The following is a 20,453-nucleotide window of genomic DNA, read 5'->3' as shown; positions in this document are numbered from 1 at the left end:
TGGCGACTTTTCCCTCTCCTTGTCCGAGTCGTCACTACATATGCACTTCACGCAGCTCTGAGCTCTCGTCATGGCTCTCGTCCTCCCTCCCTCTCCCGAGTCCCGACCCCGGCCGCCTCTCCCTCCCGCTCCATACCCAGCTGTGTGCACCACCACGTTCGGTTCGACTGACGTTCTACAGGCAGCCGCGTGCTTTAAACGAGTGTGGCTGCTCTGCTCAGCTGCAAATGCAAGACAGCGGTCTGGATTCTGGACGCTCGAAAACGGCAGGCAGTAGTTGAGCTCGGACAAAAGTATAGCTTCCAAAAACGACAAGCAAGCATTAGGCTACAGAGCTGTCAGCTAATCCTGGCCATCCCCTGCCATTTTATTAAATTATTGACGCCTTCACTGGCGTGATAACAGTGATCACGCAACTTCTGTTTTCAGTGATGGGCTGACCGTGTTATAGAGCCACAATTAAACATTGTATCCATAAATGAAGCGGGAACCATAACCTTCTGAGATTCACATAATGTGATAAAGTCATCAGGCTTCAATCAGTGAAAAGCATGCAGGGAATAGGTAGGAAATTACTGCTTTTCAGCCACGTAGCTAGCCTATTTCATTCTGATATGACAAGATAGTAAAGTAGGCCTAGCCTATACAGAAGTGTGAAGTGTATCAATTAACATACAAGTAGGCTATATTAAATGAAATATATTTGAATTGGGCTCTAAAGTTGCCTATACTTATAGCCTGAGTTATTAAAGGGCCCTCAACGTTTTTTTTTTTTGTTTTTTTTTTTGGGGGGGGGGGGGGGGGTGGTTGCACGACGTAATGACGTAATTTATATGCAAATTAGCGTGTGACGTCATCTAGCGACATTTGGCGACTTTTGGAGCTGGCTTTAGCTACTTTCCATTGGAAATAGTTGGCAACACTGGATTCGGGAGCAACCGTTATTTTTTCGTCTCACTCAAAGTAATGGAGGAGCAGTTTTCAGCAGAGGAGCTTGGTGTGGGGAAACGTGCTGTGGTGCTGGCATAATCTTTATGGAACAGGAGGCAACGCTATTCAGAGGTAAGATGTAGTTGCAATTTATCGAAATTCAGTTTGTAAATGTTGAATACTGTTAACGGAATCGAATTGTTCGCTTAAAGGCTAACATATTAGCATTCGCTAGCTACGTAGCCCATGTCATGTTAGCTATATTCAGATATTTTGAAACGGTGTTCAAATGCCTTCAGTAATGCATGAGGTAAGGTATAGTTGCAATTTGTCGAAATTCGGGTTTGTAAATATTGAATACTGTTAACTGAGTCAAATTGTTGGCATAATAGGCTGACATTAGCATTCGCTAGCAACGTAGCCTATGTTAGCTATGAATATTTTTAAACGGTGTTCAAACGCCTTCGGTAATGCATGACTATCATGATAGATGTTAAAGGGATAGTTCGGATTTTAAGACACGAAGTTGTATGGGTTCCCTGTCAGCAACGTAGTGCATCAGCACTGACTTACCCCCGACAGCGTCCTGTGAGCCGAGATCCAGCCGGTTTTAGATCGTTTTTGATGCTGAAGAAAGTAGTCCGGCAAGTTTCTGGGGTCACGAAAGTAAAGTGTTTTTCTTCTCAAAACCATATGCGTTCAACAGAGTGATATATTTGCACCACAAAAACGTTGTCCAGGAAAAATTCAAACCTCGTTATCACTTACTTATTTTTCGCGATTCCTATCACTGCGCGCTACTGACAGCTGGACAACGTTTTTGTGGTGCAAATATATCACTCTGTTGAACGCATATGGTTTTGAGAAGAAAAACACTTTACTTTCGTGACCCCAGAAACTTGCTGAAGAAAATAGTCCGGCATCAAAAACGATCAAAAACCGGCTGGATCTCGGCTCACAGGACGCTGTCGGGGGTAAGTCAGTGCTGATGCACTACGTTGCTGACAGGGAACCCATCCCAGCAAGCAAGCCCGCGCGGGCCCCTTGTAGGCTCACTGTGGGCTGCCGCTGGGGCCCCTAGCGGGCTGCCCACGGTGGGCCCCTGAGGGCTTGCTCATCGGCAAAGCGCTGGGCCCGCAGTGCTGGCCCCGCAGGGGCAGCCCTCACTTAGCCCTAATAGCCCTAACTAGGCCCGCACAGGCCCCTATGGGCTGCCCTCATCTAGCCCTAAGCCCTCTCTAGGCCCACGCTCAAAAGCGTGGGCCCTGTAATGGCCACGCATGGGCAGCCCACATTGCCCTCTCTAGGCCCATACTCAGCATTGTTATTGTTTTTCCCCTCCATGTTTGTATTTTATTTCTTTTAAAGTTTATTCATTCATCTTTGTTAAACACATTGAACTGCCTCTGTGTATGAAATGTGCTATATAAGTAAACTTGCCTTGCATAACTGTTCAAAAGAAAATTACAATAGTCCAGAATTCAAAGAAATGTAAGTTTATTGTGTTAATATACACACTATATCTCTAAACATTTAATATGAAAATCACCTGAGACAAGTATTAGCTTTAAAATATAAATAAATACATATGAAACCTTCAATATTAAATCACTTTAATGGTCATGAAATATATACAGTGCCCTCCATAAGTATTTGAACATATGCTAAAGTTGCCTAAAAAGAGGAAAATAAAATCATCTTTTGGAAATTGATCTTAAAGGGATATTCCGCCATTTTTGGAAATACGCTCATTTTCCACCTCCCCTCGAGCAAAACAATCGATATTTACCTTGTTCCCGTTCATCCAGCCATTCTGTGAGTCTGGCGATACAACTTTTAGCTTCAGCCTAGCATAGATCATTGAATCGGATTAGACCATTAGCTTCTCGCCTGCTACAGGGCCGGCCCTAGCCCATTGGCTGCCCAATAGGCCAGTCAATCTAGTGTTTGACCCATGACTAATAGCAATAGTAATCATTCCAAGATTTTTGTGATCCCTAGGTATATCTAATTAACATATAAAAAATCTACCCATTTATATTTAGTGGAACATACTTTTTTCAAGGTCAAAGGTAGCAATTTCCAATGCATTTTGCCATTGGGATTTACTAGTGAAATGGGTAAAATTTTAAACTATAGATATCAAATTGAAACTTTCACAGTTGTTTACTCACATTATGACAAAGATTTTTTGTATTGCAAATTGTCTGAAATGTGATGTTTAGATATGCAAATGAGACCAGTTTTACCTAAATATGCAATAATTTGCATATATTTCTAGTAAACTAAATCTGAACAATAGGTACAGTCAGCTTCAAAATAATTGCTGCATTTTGCTACTATATTGGATACCAAAAGCCTATGCAAAGGGAATATTAGATATTACTTCATATCACCTCAGAAATGAGGAAATCAAGTCAAGCCAAAATCAATGTGTTTCAATGGAAGTACATTATACAAATGATTGTCAATGATATGGTATGATGGAAGTATCTCAGTGCATGCAACTCACTTGATATGTTGTCTAAAGGTCAATATCTTCCTTATGTGACTTGGCATGCATTGAGATACTTCCATCATACCATATCATTGACAATCATTTGTTCTATAATGTACTTCCATTGAAACGCATTGATTTTGACTTGACTTGATTTCCTCATTTCTGAGGTGATATGAAGTAATATCTAATATTCCCTTTGCATAGGCTTTTGGTATCCAATATAGAAGCAAAATGCAGCAATTATTTTGAAGCTGACTGTTGTTCAGATTTAGTTTTCTAGAAATATATGCAAATTATTGCATATTTAGGTAAAACTGGTCTCATTTGCATATATAAACATCACATTTCAGAAAACTTGCAATACAAAAAATATTAGCCTTAATGTGAGTAAACAACTGTGAAAGTTTCAATTTGATATCTATAGTTTAACATTTTACCCATTTCACCTGTAGTAAATCCCAATAGCAAAATGCATGGGAAATTGCTACCTTTGACCTTGAATAAAAGTATGTTCCACTAACTATAAATGGGTAGATTTTTAATATGTGATGCAGGAGGGTTTAAGGATCAATAAAAAGTATGAACCATTACTAATGCAATTAGTTTAAGTTTTGGCCCTTTTTTGAGCTAGATTGACTGGCCTATTACAGTAAAGGAGATTCAATAAGTCAAAACACAAGAGGGTCATTCCACGTCAAATCAACCAGAGCGCACGCACTTGCGTCTCAAAAAAATCTGAAAAAAAAATACCATGTGTACCTATGTTACCCAGGAGACACTCTGTAAAATGTTTTTGTGCTAAGATCAATACTTTCCAAGTTAGACAGTTTTACGGGGGGAGGGGGGTGTCAATTTTGCTCTGCCTCTTTTGTTTGTCAAAGTTCATAAGCTCATTGCTCAAGAACTAGAATTTGTAGGAGGCTCAAATTTTGGAGGCTGGTGCATAAATTGGAATAGCATGCAGTAAAATCACCACGAGTGGTCTGGATCATCCTGGATGGTCATAGCAGTCCCTCAAAGTTGATCAACATTTTATTGGAGTTCTTGGCTGGGCTCTGTTTAGACTTACAGAAGACATATTTTTACTCAACATAGGCTGTTGATTTTTTCCCCCTTTTTGAGATCAGTAGAAACACTCTCAGAAAAAGAAGAAAGAAATTCCATCAGGGACTGAACAGCAGACCTCACAAGTTTGAAAAATAATGTTGGATCTCATATTCAGAGCACCCTAACACTTGGTGGGAATATACAACGATTTTTTAAATATTTTTTTCTTTAATCTGCATTACCTCTTCTTTTTAAAAACACCAATTTGACTTGTCTTATGCAAATGTTTCTTTTTCATTTCCCACCCTGAGCATGGACAAAATGCAAAATGCAATCTGTGACAATGAGATCCGAAAGTGTCCTGATTTGACACGGAATCAACCATGTGTTAAATTCTCATGAGGCAGACAGCCCCACATCATCACATACCCTTCACTTAACCTAAAGATTGGTATGGTGCTTCTTTTTTTTGTTTGTTTTCAATTAGCCTACTACCTGGTTTGATTTGCATTGAGCTCAATGAGCATGAAACCAGCTAATAGACTAACTGAAAAAACACCATGCCAATCTCTAGGGATGGTGAAGGGTATGTAAGGATGTGGGGTTATTTTAATTGCAAAGGCCAAGGGAACTTTTTTAGGGTGCATAGTATCCTGGATCCATGAAATAATAAAAACCTGCCTGCCTCTATGGCAGTGGTTCTCAAACTTTTTCTTTCATTCCCCACTTTGATCAAGGGGGCTTTCTCGAGCCCCACCTGTCCATCATCGCTCTATAGAAGGTATAGGTCAAGCTCAAAAGTGTCATATTTATAACGTCACTTGCTAAATATACATCAGTAGGCCTAACAAATAACAGTTAGGCTACTAAAGATAAATATCAGTTCAAAAATAGAGAAAATAAAAATCTAAATCAATGACCAATAACGTCAGTTTTTTGTTTCTTGTTGCTTCAAAAAAAAAAAACTGATTTCCAATAATACAGCAAAAGGGCCAACTATATGCTACCATTGTGTTATAAATGAAGTTCAACACTCTCACAACCTCGTTCAAAATCTTATTCAGGTCAAGCCTTGACGCGAGCGCTTCCCTGAATGAAACAGTCCGTCTGTTGCGCATCGGGCACTACCCTCTTTATCACGACGATAGCATTTTTTTTACCTGCTATCGTCTGTGCGCCAACCGAGCAAAGTCCCTCACAGTTTTCCCATTTGATGTCCTGTTCTGCGAGGTAGACTAATTGTTGAGATCAATGTTGAATAGTTCATCTGCAGTGGGCCTACTTTTGGCATACTCGCAGAATAGAATATCTTCGCCCGCTGTCAAGTTAACAATGCGGACATAAGCAATAACTAAACCACCTTTGTAACTGGGTGGCCTTGTCCACTTGCAAGGCAAAACATGGGTGTTTGCGTTTGTCAAGCAGTTGTTCTTCGAGATCGCAGAACAGCAATTGTGTCGTCGGACAGATAGCCAAGATATCCTTCAATTTTACTGCGCTCGTCTCGAACATAGACGGTTTTTTTTTGTTTCCGCGGCAATTAAAATTCCGACATCAATAATTTTTTTCGGACTATGATTCCAGGACAGACAAACATTTTCATCTGGTCAATGATAGGCCTACAAGAGTCTAGATTACCTTGTTTGTGTTTGTTTTGTGAGATGGAGGTGCATTCTCGTAATTATCAATAAAGGAAGGCACAGGCTTTAAAAAGAAATCTCCGGTTTTTCACGTCAGCTCGCGCCCCACCTGGCATGTCTCTGCGCCCCACTAGTGGGGCGCGCCCCACAGTTTGAGAAACGCTGCTCTATGGGAATTTAACACATAGGGGTTCAAATACTTATGACGCCTGTATTTTAAGGAAAACATTTATCTATTTACGATACATTATTCATTAACATAGAAAATTGGTGTCCTTAAATGTTGGATATTTCCTCATTTTTGTATTTACAGTAAGACATTAAGATCAATTTCCAAAAGATGATTTTATATTCCTCTTTATACTCAACTTTAGCATGTGTTCAAATACTTATGGAGGGCACTGTATATGAAATAAATAAATAAATAAATAACAAAGGTATAACATGTGTTCCCCCCAGCAATAACAAATAACAAATACAGTACACCTCCGCAATACATTTGTTACATTTGCCCCCCCCCCCCTTAGCTCACGTTAGCATCAGGGTTTCTGTTTTGCTGTAGTAACCTCTGCCGTCGTCCGCCACCCTGGTCTCTCGCGTTTCGTAGCCATGACTTAATTTCTTTTTCAACATTAGATGCCTGTGGCATCTCACCAACAAATCCAACTCTCCTCACAGCATCTGAATGGGTGTTAAAAAATAGCAACGCTTTACTTGAGGTTTTCGACAGAGTGACATGAACCTGTCACTAACATGACACATCATCATGAACATGTAATAACACTTGATGACCACACATTGGCATTACATGGTTTCTACATTCTTATACTACTTTTATAGTAAGCACCACTGGGGTCGTTATCTGCACGTTGGAGGAACATCATTCCACTGTCAACTGGACAACTACAGAATTTCTTGATGGTTTCAAGTTGTATTCATTTATTTATTTTTAAATCATGTACTCCTGTCCTGCAGAATGTCAGAGCAGTATTCCAAGCCATTTTCATAAAATTATGAAATATATCTAAAGGCAAATTTGGCTGTCTATGTTAAAAGAGAATGCCGGTGTAGCTATAGACTATTCTGGAAAATGAACAAAGACTGCATATGCATAATAATTTGGAATGCAGTTTGCCGGGGAGCAGAATTTCAAGCAGACGTTCAGGCAGGCCGGAGAAGACCGCCTCCTAGTTGTAGCTAAATAGCCAAATCGCTGTTTTAAACCACAGAAAGGCTCAAAGTTAGCCTGATTACCATCGACTTTCAAAGGCTCTGCGAGACTTTAGTCTGACCAAGGGCCTGTGCTAACACGGTTTCTCCAAGCGCTGGTTGACCCGCCTCCTTTAAGTGCCTCGATTTGCTACTGGTCGATGTCAGAAAGCGGTTTGCCGAGTTTAAACCAACAACAACACTCTTTCCTCTGCCTTGAACACGCCTCTACCCAGAGCCACTGCTCAAAGTTGATTGGTTCTCGACCAAAGGGGACAGTTCCGCAGATTTCGGGAACTCAGAAATCCTTCCCGATTAGCAGTTGACCAGACCAGCGACAGCAAAAGCCGAAGGTGTTACGTCACTGGGACGGCGTGCCAGGCTAGCTCAAAGTAGTCCCACTCTTCGTTGACAGTATAATGACATTTCCAACATTTAAAAAGAGGGCTGAGGCAAAACAACGTATAATCACGTTTTAACACACCTGGGGCCTCATGTACAAAGCTTGCGTACGCACAAAAATGCTGCGTACTCTAAGTCTCACGCTCACGTCCGGATGTACAAAGACTGACTTGAATGTGAGAATGTGCGGTCCTCCACGCAAGCTTCATGCCTGGCGTACGCACATTTCCAGTGTGTATCGTCAGTTGGCGACACATAGAGGCAATGCAGCGCAACAACATTAGTTGATCACGAATCAAGGCCTTTATTTGCACAGCATATTAAAAATAGCACTTCGAAATAGGCATATGTTTCTAGATAATTGGCCATGCAACATGCGTTAATAGTACCAAACTATGCAACAGCCTATATCTGCAATTAAAACTGTAGTCTTATCAGAGGATATCAAGAATTAGGTAGCCTAATGTGAAACGTATAGAGATAATGCCTATATTTAGTTCCATACATGATTATTCACTTGCTTATCAAACATTTCAGATTTCGAAGAGCTTTCCTTCCTCGAAATCTGTGATGAATGTGGTCGGCTTCACGCATATGTCCATGTCTAAAACATTTTCCGGGTGTTTTAACATATTTCCGACAGTTTTCAGTAAAACAAAAAACAAATGGGACAAGATGATCCGCGTGAATAGCTTAGTGCGAATTGAAGCAATTTCCCTGACTGACTGCATAGGCTACTTTGACTTTCCTCGAGTAAGCATTCACATTATTGTTGTAACACTTGTGCAAAATATAGGAATATGATCCAGAAATCGTCGTGGCAAAGCGTGGATAAACTTACTATGGGTGCGCGATGCGTGTTCTTACTCGGACACGTGTGATTTAATTACCTTTTAATTATTGCAGTTATTTTGTAATGCTTGAAATGCCCAACAAACCGCGTTATGTGAACCTTGTCACTTGCAGACTGACCAATGAATCTGCCACGGTCTCTGACCCTTGTAGCCACTGCCACGCTCTGCCTCTACTGTTTTTTTTTTGTTATTAATTACAGATGATAAAGACGTAGGCTACTGTCTTTACCATGTTGTCTGATAAGAGCACTTCTACCTCGCAATCGCTGGTAATAAACGTTTAATACTTTTTCGATTTGATTATATAAATTATTACATTTTGTAGCAGGTTCAAGAACGGATGGATCCACAAATGATTTTTTTCTCTTATTAATATTGTGGGATAAGGCGTTTTGCCTTCGCGGAGGTCTGAGTTTTCGAGTGGCCTTCTAGTTAGCATATTAAAATGAGTGTGATTGAGGGAGGAGAGGGGGTGGAGTATAATGCTCATGCATGTGCGCTTAATTTCACGTTATTTGGGATGTACAAAGGAAAGCTGCGTGGATTGCTGCGTACGCATGGTTTCATACATCTGAATTTTTTTGTGCGTACGCTTCTTTCCAGATTTTCGCGTACGCAATGTTGTAGTAAGAATTCCATGCAAGTCTTTGTACATGAGGCCCCAGATCTCTCATTTACTCAAGAATTTAGAAAATTAAATAATAATAATAAAAATAATACCACCGAATGACAAGGTGTATAAGGTATACAAGAAATACACTATATTGGCAAAAGCATTCGCTCACCTGTCTTGACTCACATATGAACTTCGGTCACATCCCATCCTTAAAGGAATATTCCGCCATTTTTGGAAATATTTTCCACCTCCCCTTGAGCAAAACGATCGATATTTCCCTTTTTCCCATTCATCCAGCCATTCTGTGAGTCTGGCGATACAACTTTTAGCTTCAGCCTGGCATAGATCATTGAATCGGATTAGACCATTAGCTTCTCGCCTGCTAGCATCATGCTTAAAAGTAACTAAGATTTCCGGTAATTTTCCCATTTAAAACGTGTCTCTTCTCAAGTTAGAGTGCAATAAGACCAACTGAAAATGAAACCTGGCATTTTTCTAGGCTGATTTGACATGGAACTACACTCTCATCTGGAGTAATAATCAAGGGAAGTTGCAAACGTACCATGGGCACAGTGATATCACGCACTACTACTGCTTGTTGCCTATGGGGACTATTTTCAGATATCACTGCGCCCATGGTACGTTTGCAACTTCCCTTGATTATTACGCCAGATGAGAGTGTAGTTCCATGTAGTTCCAAGCTATGCTAGGCTGAAGCTAAAAGTTGTATCGCCAGACTCACAGAATGGCTGGATGAACGGGAAAAAGGTAAATATTAATTGTTTTGCTCGAGGGGAGGTGAAAAATTAGCTTATTTCCAAAAATGGTGGAATATCCCTTTAATCCATAGGGTTTATGATGACATCAGTCCACCCTTTGCAGTTATAACAGCTTCAACTGTTCTGTGAAGTCTTCCCATAAGGTTAGGAGTGTGTTTCTGGGATTTGTTGACCATTCTTTCAGAAGTGCATTTGTGAGGTCACACATTGATGTTGGATGAGGTGACTGGCTCTCAGTATTCATCCTAATTCATCCCGAAGGTGTTCTATTGGGTTGAGGTCAGAACTTTATGCAGGCCAGTCAAGTTTATCCACACCAAACTCTGTCATCCATGTATTTATGGACCTTGCACTGGTGCACGGGCATGTTGGAACAAGTAGTGGCCATCCCCAAATTTCCCACAAAGTTAGGAGCATGGAATTGTCCAAAATCTCTTGGTTAATGCTGAAGCATTCAGAGTTCCTTTCACTGGAACTAAGGGACCAAGCCCAGCTCAGGGACGGCCCCTTCCTGTTCCAACATGACTGTGCATCAGTGCACAAAGCAAGGTCCATAAAGATAGATAGATAGATAAAGGCATGAATGACAGAGTTTGGTGGGGATGAACTTGACTGTCCTGCACAGAGTCCTGACCTCAACCCGATAGAACACTTTTGGGATGAATTAATGTGGATACTAAGAGCCAGTCGCCTCGTCCAACATCAGTGTGTGACCTCACAAATGTGCCACTGAAAGAATTGTCAAAAAATCCCAGAAACACACACCTAAACTTTGTGGAAAGTCTAAGAGTTGAAGCTGTTATAGCTGCAAAGAGTGGACTGACATCATAATAAACCCTATGGATTAAGGATGGGATGTGACTGAAGTTCATATGTGAGTCAAGACAGGTGAGCGTCAGGGTCCGGTTCGCCCTGTCGGTCCTTATTTTCCCGATAATGACCAGCGTTCTATACATTATCCCTTACGTATATACAGCAGTGAAAATAAGTATTGTACATGTCACATTTTTTTCAACAGTTATGTCTGACTGGACTACTGACATGAAATGTATTAACTTAAAAAAATCTACACAAGTAAAGAAATCAGAACTTTAAACCCCCAAGTAACGATTACCGGTGTAACGGTAAACAATGATTAAAAATGTTGACGATAACAATTACCGCTTTCATTTCAAATATCATAATTATCACGGTTGATTACCACGGTGTGGAAACCGTGTGTTTAATCTTTCCCAGCTTTACCCAAGGCTGCTTTTGACATAGGCCTGGTAGGCCACAATGAAACAAAACTAGCATTTACCAGGCATTTCCTGAAAAGGCATGTAGACTCTTCCCTGAAGAAAAGCGGCAGTCCTTCCAGGGCTATCCTTCTCCTATGTGCTGTGATATCTGCCACCTGCACATACTGTAGATGGAGATACAGAAAGAATGACAATATTTGACACAATTCCCAATCGTTGTTTAATTTAGCTATAGACTGCATCAGTTACAGGAAATTTCCCACGGGAAATTTGTTGGTTTAGGTTGAGATGGTCACTGTACTATCAGCAGGAAAAAGAACAAGAACACTTGGTACAACATATACTAAATAGCAGACCAACTGCTAAAGTATTACAAAGCCATTGTAATTTTTACTCTTAATTCATACATGATGCAGTTTACAGCCTATGCTTGTGGACAGCCGTGGCCTACTGGTTAGGGCTTCGAGCTTGTGACCGGAGGGTTGCGGTTCCATCCCCGACCAGTCCACGGCTGAAGTGCCCTTGAGCAAGGCACCTAACCCACCTCGCTGTGCTATGTGTGTTCACTAATTCGGTTAAATTGGGTTAAATGCAGAGAACGAATTTCCCTCACGGGATCAAAAAAGGATATATACTTATATACTTCATGAGACTCAATTACAGCATACAGTTGTGGGTTCTGTTCTGTTTATGCCGATGAAACGGCAGTAAGTCTAGAGGGGAAAAATTGGGCATACACTGACTGCCAAATACCTGACTTGTGTTGAATGATGATGGCTCGGTGATGCAATATGGCATCTTTGCTTCCTCTGGAAAACATGCAGCATGTGTAGGGGAAGATGGATTCATTAAAATACTTAGGGAGTCCTAAGAGAGGATTGGAGGCCATTGCCCATTAGGAATGAGCTAAGATGCATTTGCAACAGGTTAAAACACATATGTGCTCTTCCAAATATGAAAGACACTTGTTATGAAGGTGTTGAATAAGTGTGAGACTGCACTAGTTCTTTTTTGGTGTCAACTTGTGTCAAATTGAGAGAAAACACTTGTTGAGCTATTTAAATTGTGCTGGTTTGATTTGCTTACTGAAAACATTGAAAGTATATGAATTTTGTAACATTTGCAGATAACCTGATCAAATGTTCCTGTTCTATTGCCTATGCACTTGACCATGACCAGATATTTCCTTTAAGCTTATAAACAATGTGCAAAAAATACATAGATAGACAAATAGATATACACAGACATGCAGAGAAATACATTAATACTTGCCTCATCATTGAGAAACAGAGCAGGCCATATTTGACTAATTTCTCTGATATGGGAATCAACCTCCACAACATCTTGATGGCAAAGAGAAAGGTGGACTGCATCACTCTAGGACTGAGACAAGAGGACAACTTATATTTCTGTAATCGAGTAAAAGTATAAACAACTGAAAGTATATCAATGTTGCATTCGGCTATTGCCACAAATGTAGCCCATCATCGGTCGTTCCTCTGTTCAAATAGCAAGTTCGACTGCAGAGCTGAACACTGTCCCAGATAAAAGTATTCCAAATGCTTCAAAAGGTAATCATCAACAAAGTTATCCCTCAAACAACATGTAACCTGCGTGCGGTCCAGTCCTGCACACTCCGTGCTTGATCCCGTCAACCACATAGTGGCAGTTGTCACTGACTAGCACGACCATATATGGCTCTATTGATGTCTAATAACGTTCAACACAGTTACCTTACGTTACCAGATGGTAGCTAGCATACAAAGCTACAGAAACGCCTCCGTTGTTGCATGAGTGAATGTTTTAGGAACAACATGTTCATTAGGGAAACAGTCAGTGACAAAAGATTAAATCTTACCACAACATATCAAGCTAGTATTACCATTAGTTGAGTTGTATAAAGAGTTGAGTTATGGCTAACAACTAGACATAGCTAACTATGGCTAGTTATTAACAGAATTTGGCTAGTCAAATGATTATTTCTTAATCATAATTAATCAACACGACACGGAATGTTCAAGACTGTCATTTAAAACAATGAATACTGTATAGTTTGATTAAATGTTTTACTTACGTTTAAGTATGTAGTCGTTCGTTTTCGAAAGATAGTTTCAAATGTTGTTTGTCTGTGTGAAGTCTGCCAAATCCCTGGCCGAATCAAGCGCACGTGAAATCCCATTGATAAACAAAATGCGCATGCGCCAATTTCATGTGTCTGCAGCAGATTTTTGCACTGATAAAGTAAATCAAATGTTGAAGTAGTCAACTGAATTCTACAAGTTTGCAACAAGAAATTACAAAAAATATAATGTAAGTGTTTTTTCCACCTTAGTTCACCACGTCTTTCTGATTATTTGAGATAATTACTTACAAACCTTATTTGTCAAAACAAATGGCAAGGATTTTTAGTGTGAAGGATCTTTACTTAGACCCCTTTAAGAATCATTTTATCAGACTTGAAATTTGGTAGATTAAAGTGCATATTGTGCCTATAATCCTATATTGAAAAATAAGGCATTTTCAAAGATGAATGAATGTTACCACCATAGATTACAAACCATTTTCATCTTAACAACAATCTTCCTTGTCATTCTTAAAAGTCCTTTAGGTTTACATAAACAGTCTTCATGAGGAAAATGGTATGATTTACAAGCATTTCTTTTAAATAAATAAAACACATACTATACATTTGAAGGGGGAACATATACCTGGCGGCCAGCACCATTCAATAGACAGGTAGACACAAACCAATCAATACACAAAACAAGACAGACACCAAGCTATATTAGCTTTGCTATATTAGCTTACAAAAATTTAGTTTGTAGATACATTGTTTTTGTGCTACAGATAGCTACAGATACTGTAAGTCCCTGAATTCTGGTTCCAGGTATTTTGAACTATTCCTCCATCCAAAATGTCTCCAGTTTATTCACATTTGATGACTACTGAGCATGGATAGTCTACTGTACTTCAAATCAACCTATACATTGAGTATAATATATTGAGTAATCTCATTGGTTAAATTTGACTAATATATTAGTACCATATGGAAACAACCTACCATTGACTTTGTTTAATTATAACCAATATACTATGGTTATTGCCTGTGCTTACACAAAGAAGCCATGAACATTAAAAAAGGTATTTATTTATCTACGTTGTAAAAGCAACCATATATCTTGTACAGTTTACATAACTTCTCATTAACTCATTCCAAACATCACTATACAAATTCAAATGTGTCTGAAAGAAGAACATTGTACGTACGCCTATCATTATTTCATGGTCATTTTTTGACCTGGTTTAAACTCAACTTAGACTCTTTATGCAGGTGAGTAAAACATAAAACACTACCATTTAAAGCAGCCACAATGTGCTAATATGCTTAAGAAAATACTTGCATAATAGGTGACCAACAGTAAATTTACCTTCCCATGAATATTTGACAATGTTCGCAATCGAGAACAAAATGTTTATTGCTTTCAACTAAGCTTACGTTGTGCTTAAGAACAACATAAGAACATTCATGTTTGGTTTCACACCATAGTGAATGGAGAGGAGAATATATTGTCTTTGGTGTGTAATGAATCATGCAGCAATATTTTGGAGAAACATCCATCTTTTATGGATGAAATGACGTGTGAAGAAGAATATCCTTTATAGGACAATAAAGACTCTATATCTCCAAAAACACTCAGCAATCTTACAATGGTTTGTTATAACATCAGAAAATTAGACACACAGCCTTACAACTGGGTGGAATAATGTGTGCCATTAAAAAGGCAAGAGTCTAAAAAGACACCAAAGTTCACTCTGGCAGAAAGCCAGCATATTGTTAATGTTCGGGACAGGCTTGTGCAAAATACTAGCCTAGAAATCTAGACGCCCCTAGCGGCAGCAAATCTAATTGGCTGCCCGGGTCAGTCTAGGAACTCTAGCTTGGGAGCTGGGCATTGGCAGAATCACCAGACTAATCACATCGTGTACAGTCGATGGGCGGGCTTAACATAATAGACCTCTGAAGTTCGCCTACAAAAAAGCTGGCATCTTTAAAATTCGGTATCTGCCGATTTTTCCTATGGGAAAATAACATGGGAATTTTGAATTATCGCACCTGTTAAACTCTCGCGGGGACGATAAAGTCTTAAATGCAGACGTTTTCCTGAACACACTTTTGTCCTCTGCCTTCTTGTGCATACTGTGATCTCCGGTAGGCCTACGTGAAGTCAGCACACTTTCATTTTTGCTACCCCAGAGCTAACTTAATGGCAAGTTGCATCGCAAGTTAGCTCTGGGGTAGCAAAAATCAAAGTCTGCCGCCTTCGTGTACCGGAGATCACAGATTCCTATCGAAGGCAGAGGACAAAAGTGTGTTCAGGAAAACACCTGCATTTCCGATTTTGTCATCCCCGCGAGTTTAACAGGTGTGATAATTCCAAATCCCCATGTTAATTAACCATAGGACAAATCGTCAGATACCGTAACTCCTTATATGGGCAAAGATGGTAGCTTTTTTTGTGGGTCTATAGACCTCTGAAGTTCGCCTACAAAAAGGATCCAAAGCTGCCATCTTTGCCCATATAAGGAGATCCGGGAGTTAATTGAAGCTAACTGCCTATGGCAAGTTGCATTGTAAGTTAGCTCTGGGGTAGCAAAGATCAAACTGTGCCGTCTTCACCTACCGAAGATCACAGTATCCACTAGATGTCAGTGGACAAAACTGTGTAGCGAAAAACGTCTGCATTTCCAATGTCATCATCCCCGCGAGAGTTTAACAGGTGCGATAATTGAAAAAACCCATGTTATTTTCCTATAGAAAAAATCTCAAGATACCGGATCTCCTTATTTGGGCAAAGATGGTGGCTTTTTTGTAGGCGAACTTCAGAGGTCTATGGTGACTGACATGCGACCAGAAGTTGCAACGGTTACACATCATGCTACTTGAAAACAAGAAGATGATTCGTTTAGCGTTATCCTATTGCGTGGAGAAGGAATTTGAAAGACAACTGTTTATCCCACCCCTCCGATTGAGTCCTGCCTAGGGTTATCTTGATGTGGGTCTGGCTGGTCAGGCTTAGCCTGATTGCCATCGACTTTCAAGGCTCTGCGAGACTTTAGTCTGACTAAGAGCATGTGCTAAACAGTTTCTCCAAGCGCTTGGTTGACCCGCCTCCTTTAAGTGCCTCGATTTGTTACTGGTCAATGTCAGAAAGGGGTTTGCCGAGTTTAAATCAATAACAACTCTGCCTTGAACACGCCTCTACCCAGAGCCGTTGGAGCTGCTCAAAGTTGATTGGTTCTCGACCAGAGGGGGCAGTTACGCAGTTTTGCGGAATTCAGAAATCCTCCCCGATGAGCAGTTGGCCAGACCAAAGCCATCGATATCTCAAAGTTGCGACAGCCGTTGACTTCCATCTTAAAGCCAGATTAGAGCGGTCACGTGGTTAGTGGGTAGACTCAGTAGTTCCCTCGGTCCCTGGTTTACTACGGGATTGACGGCAGCGATCGCATTAATATTTACGGTAAATACTCGATGAAAATTACTGTAAACTGCATTTCCACATACATATATATTACTCAATGAAAATGCATTATTATGCACACGACTATAAGTCATGTAGAAAAGTCTTAATATAACACCTGAGATATTCATCCATTCTCAATGGAATAGTTCCCGGATGTGCCGCCATTGTTTGTACACGGGAGTCAATGGTAGTGTCGCAACTTTGAGATATCGATGGCTTTGGGCCAGACCAGCGACAGCAATGTAGAATTACAATTCAAATTTAATACAGGAAGTAGAATTTAATTCAATGAAAGTCATGTACATAATTTAAGGAGTTTCCTGTTGGGCTTTTTCCAGTAGGACTAATAGCCTGTTTGATTTGCATTGAGCTCAATGAGCATCAAACAGGCTAATAGGCCTACTGGAAAAAGGACCATGCCAATCTCTAGCTATGGTGAAGGGTATGTGATGATGTGGTTTAATGTTTACTCATTTTTTAAATTATTTTTTGGTTATCAGTAGACAATGGCCCTTATTTATCAACAGAGCGTAGAAACCAGTGTATATATCTGAGCGCAGAAATCATCTTACGACGGGGCTCACGCGTGATTCATCAAACTTTCGTATCACTCCAATTCCAGCGTAAGAATGTGTTGATAAATGTGGCGGCTGGAAACAAGGTGATATTTAAATATCACACCCCTATATTATGCTCGTTTTAATGGCCTCGCCCCTAGAATTTGCGACATGAAGGTGCATTATATGTCCAAAAGAGATCATCATGATCTCGAGCCACAGTGACGTCCAGCTAAACCTTGTTAATTTTAACAGCTAGAAGCTGTCATGAAGGAAGGCGGAAAACTAGAGCGATTTAAGTGCAACAGACTTTATTTTCGCAGAGAGAACACATCATACATACATTCATTACAAAACCTTACGACACTGAAATTTGCCCTTTGAAAATAATTTAAAATATATAATTCATGAATGTTGCGTTTGCCAAAGAGAATATAATCATCTCCTATATGGCTATCCTAAGCCATAAAATGTGTCAATATAATATGCTACATTACAGCAAATAGGCTGCACATGTACAGGAAAGGTGTTATGTCCGAGATAGTCCATCAATTCAGCACGGTGCTATGCTGCCTGAAACTTGCGTACGCGAGTTCAGGCTAGATGTGAGATTTGAGCGTTTAGCACCGATCACGTTTACATTGATAAATGCTGTAGCCTACTTTGCGTGGAAACAAGCGTACGCTGGTTTTACGCCTGTTTTTGGTCGTACGCACGTTTCATAAATGAGGGCCATTGTTAGGCTAATTCACTATCTCAAGACTCGTCATGGATATAACACGTTTTTTTTACAGTCTATGGTGTGTGTGTGTGTGTGTGTGTCGGTACGCAAGCTGAGTCAGTAGCCTATAAGTTAGCAACTTTGAGGTTGCAATGCAACTTCCCATTGCCAACCAACTAAGTTGCTAACAGGTTAGCAAATATGGTTTTGGGAAAAGGATTCAGACACTTTCAAGAACAACCAGACAGACGACATCTGGGTTGCCAACTCTCCCGCTCCCGCCGTGACACTCACGATTTCAGCATCAATCTCACGCTCTCACGCAGACACAAGAAATGTCACGCCAAAATCCATTCTTCTTTTTCTTCAACCCGTTCATAATCAGTTGGTGACTAGACCACAGCAGATCATAGCCTATTGTAGACAGAAGACGAACTTAAGGCATGTATAGGCTATAAGGCTATAGGCTCTTTAGATCAATAGCAGGTATAGGTATAATATCTGTCTACAACGTTCTCAGCGCAGAGAAATTATTTTCGGCGGGCGAAGTGCAAAATGCGCACCATTCGTTTCTGTCGGATTGCTCACGAAGTTCACACTGATATGAATGACACTTGACAGAGCGCAATCTTTCTGATGGCAGTTAATGCAATTAATGCAATTAATGAAGCCATTCAGTAGCCTATTCCAGTTTTTAAATTGCAATAGGCCTACATTTCTACTTGTTCTCCAACTTCAGGCAGTAGGCACTGACAGTAACAAAGTTATGTCCGCTTTGTTAACTTGACAGCGAGCGAAGATATTCTATTCTGTCAAAAGTAGGGCCACTGCTGATGAGCTATTCAACATTCTCAACAATTACCCTAGTCTACCTGGCAGAACATGACATCAAATGGGAAAGCTATGAGGGACTCGGATGGCGCACATACGATAGCAGGTAAAAGAAATGGCCTGCAGACCGTGATAGAGGGGGTAGCGCCCGATGCGCAACGGACGGACTGTTTCATTCAGGGAAGCGCTCGCGTCAGGGCCTGACCTGACCTGACTGAAATTTTGAACGAGGTTGTGCTTCATTTAGCCTATAACACAATGGTAGCCTATAGTTGGCCCTATTTCTGTAATTTTGGAAATCATCTTTTTTTGTCAATGACAAAAACTGACGATATTGGTCATTGATTTAGATTTTTATTTTCTCTATTTCTGAACTGATATTTAGGCCTATCTGTAGCCTAACTGTTACTGAGGTATATTTAGCAAGTGACGTTATGTCAATAAATTTGACAATTTTGAGCTTGACCTAGGCTACTACTTTTTTAGAGTGATGATGATGGACAGGTGGGGGTCGAGAAAGCCCCCTTGATCAAAGTGGGGAATGAAAGAAAAAGTTTGAGAACCACTGCAGGCTATGTAGCGCCCCAAAATAATTAACTAGGCTACTGCTCTTCCACTTGTTTAGTTTTATTTTATTTTTTTTACTAGAAAACAAGCATTAGCATCCCAAATCAAATCAAGAGATATTAAAATTATTGACTGATTGTCAATATCAAAACAATTGTGACACATTAAAATTCTTATAATGTTTTTCACTGGCTATGGCTCCTAACTGATGCATGAGATATATAGACCTAAATGTATGTATGGATAGATAGATAGATAGCCTAGCCTACAGTACAGCCTTCTGTAAATAGCTATATTGTATTGGATGTGAGTTGTATCGGTCTACAACACCACTAAATGACATTGAGAAACCCATGCTGATATATTATATTCACCTGTGTAACAACCATGTTAGTATATGTTGTGGTCTAGGCGGCCCGTGTGTCTGGCAAGGGGCCTGCACTTAAAGATTGTGCTGATACCTTTTGCAACCCCCCCCCCCCCCCCCCAACTTCACAAAATCTCACTCCAGCCAAACACCCAAAGTTGGCAACCCTGCATCTCTGCCTCCTCACCAAAGGCAGTTGAAAGTTGCTGCATCACTTGGTGAGGGAGGTCTGCTGATATTGAGACTTGAGGTGACCGTATCGGTCACCCCGATATCCCCTTCCCCAACAACACACGTGACTGTTTGTAGGCCTTTTTTGTTTCCAGAAAAGGTACATGTTATGCTACCTTGGGGCTAAAGTTCGATCAAAGTACATGCCAAAATGTGAAGGCCACCTTAGAAAACAAAAATAGCCCCCAACCATTAGGCTATCCCTTTTTCTGACATTGGCTTTCAACTAATACAGATAGCCTAAGTAGACTATTCAACCAAAAACATTGATTGATGAATAACCAATTGATTGGTTATGAGTAACATCTTGGTTAAAACCAGAATGTCTAATAAGGGACGGGCTCTGGTTAAAACAACCAATGCTGGCTTTACCAATGATATTAGTATTTGAACAATCTGTTTTTAGAGTGTAGAGTAATATCAGGGACAGAATATC

At 40.3% G+C, this 20,453-nt stretch overlaps 1 long non-coding RNA gene across 1 annotated transcript; it reads right to left on the bottom strand.

Moving 5' to 3' along the window:
• Nucleotides 1-6,650: 6,650 nt before the first annotated feature.
• Nucleotides 6,651-12,081, bottom strand: LOC134062420 (uncharacterized). Its single transcript, XR_009935456.1, has 3 exons — nt 11,972-12,081; nt 11,278-11,382; nt 6,651-6,798 (listed from the first exon to the last, which is right to left on the bottom strand). It is a non-coding gene; the product is annotated as an uncharacterized LOC134062420 (long non-coding RNA).
• Nucleotides 12,082-20,453: the final 8,372 nt, after the last annotated feature.

The sequence above is a fragment of the Sardina pilchardus genome, chromosome 17 (assembly GCF_963854185.1).
Source record: "Sardina pilchardus chromosome 17, fSarPil1.1, whole genome shotgun sequence".
NCBI lineage: Eukaryota > Metazoa > Chordata > Actinopteri > Clupeiformes > Clupeidae > Sardina > Sardina pilchardus.
This window is presented reverse-complemented; position numbering and strand designations above follow the sequence as displayed.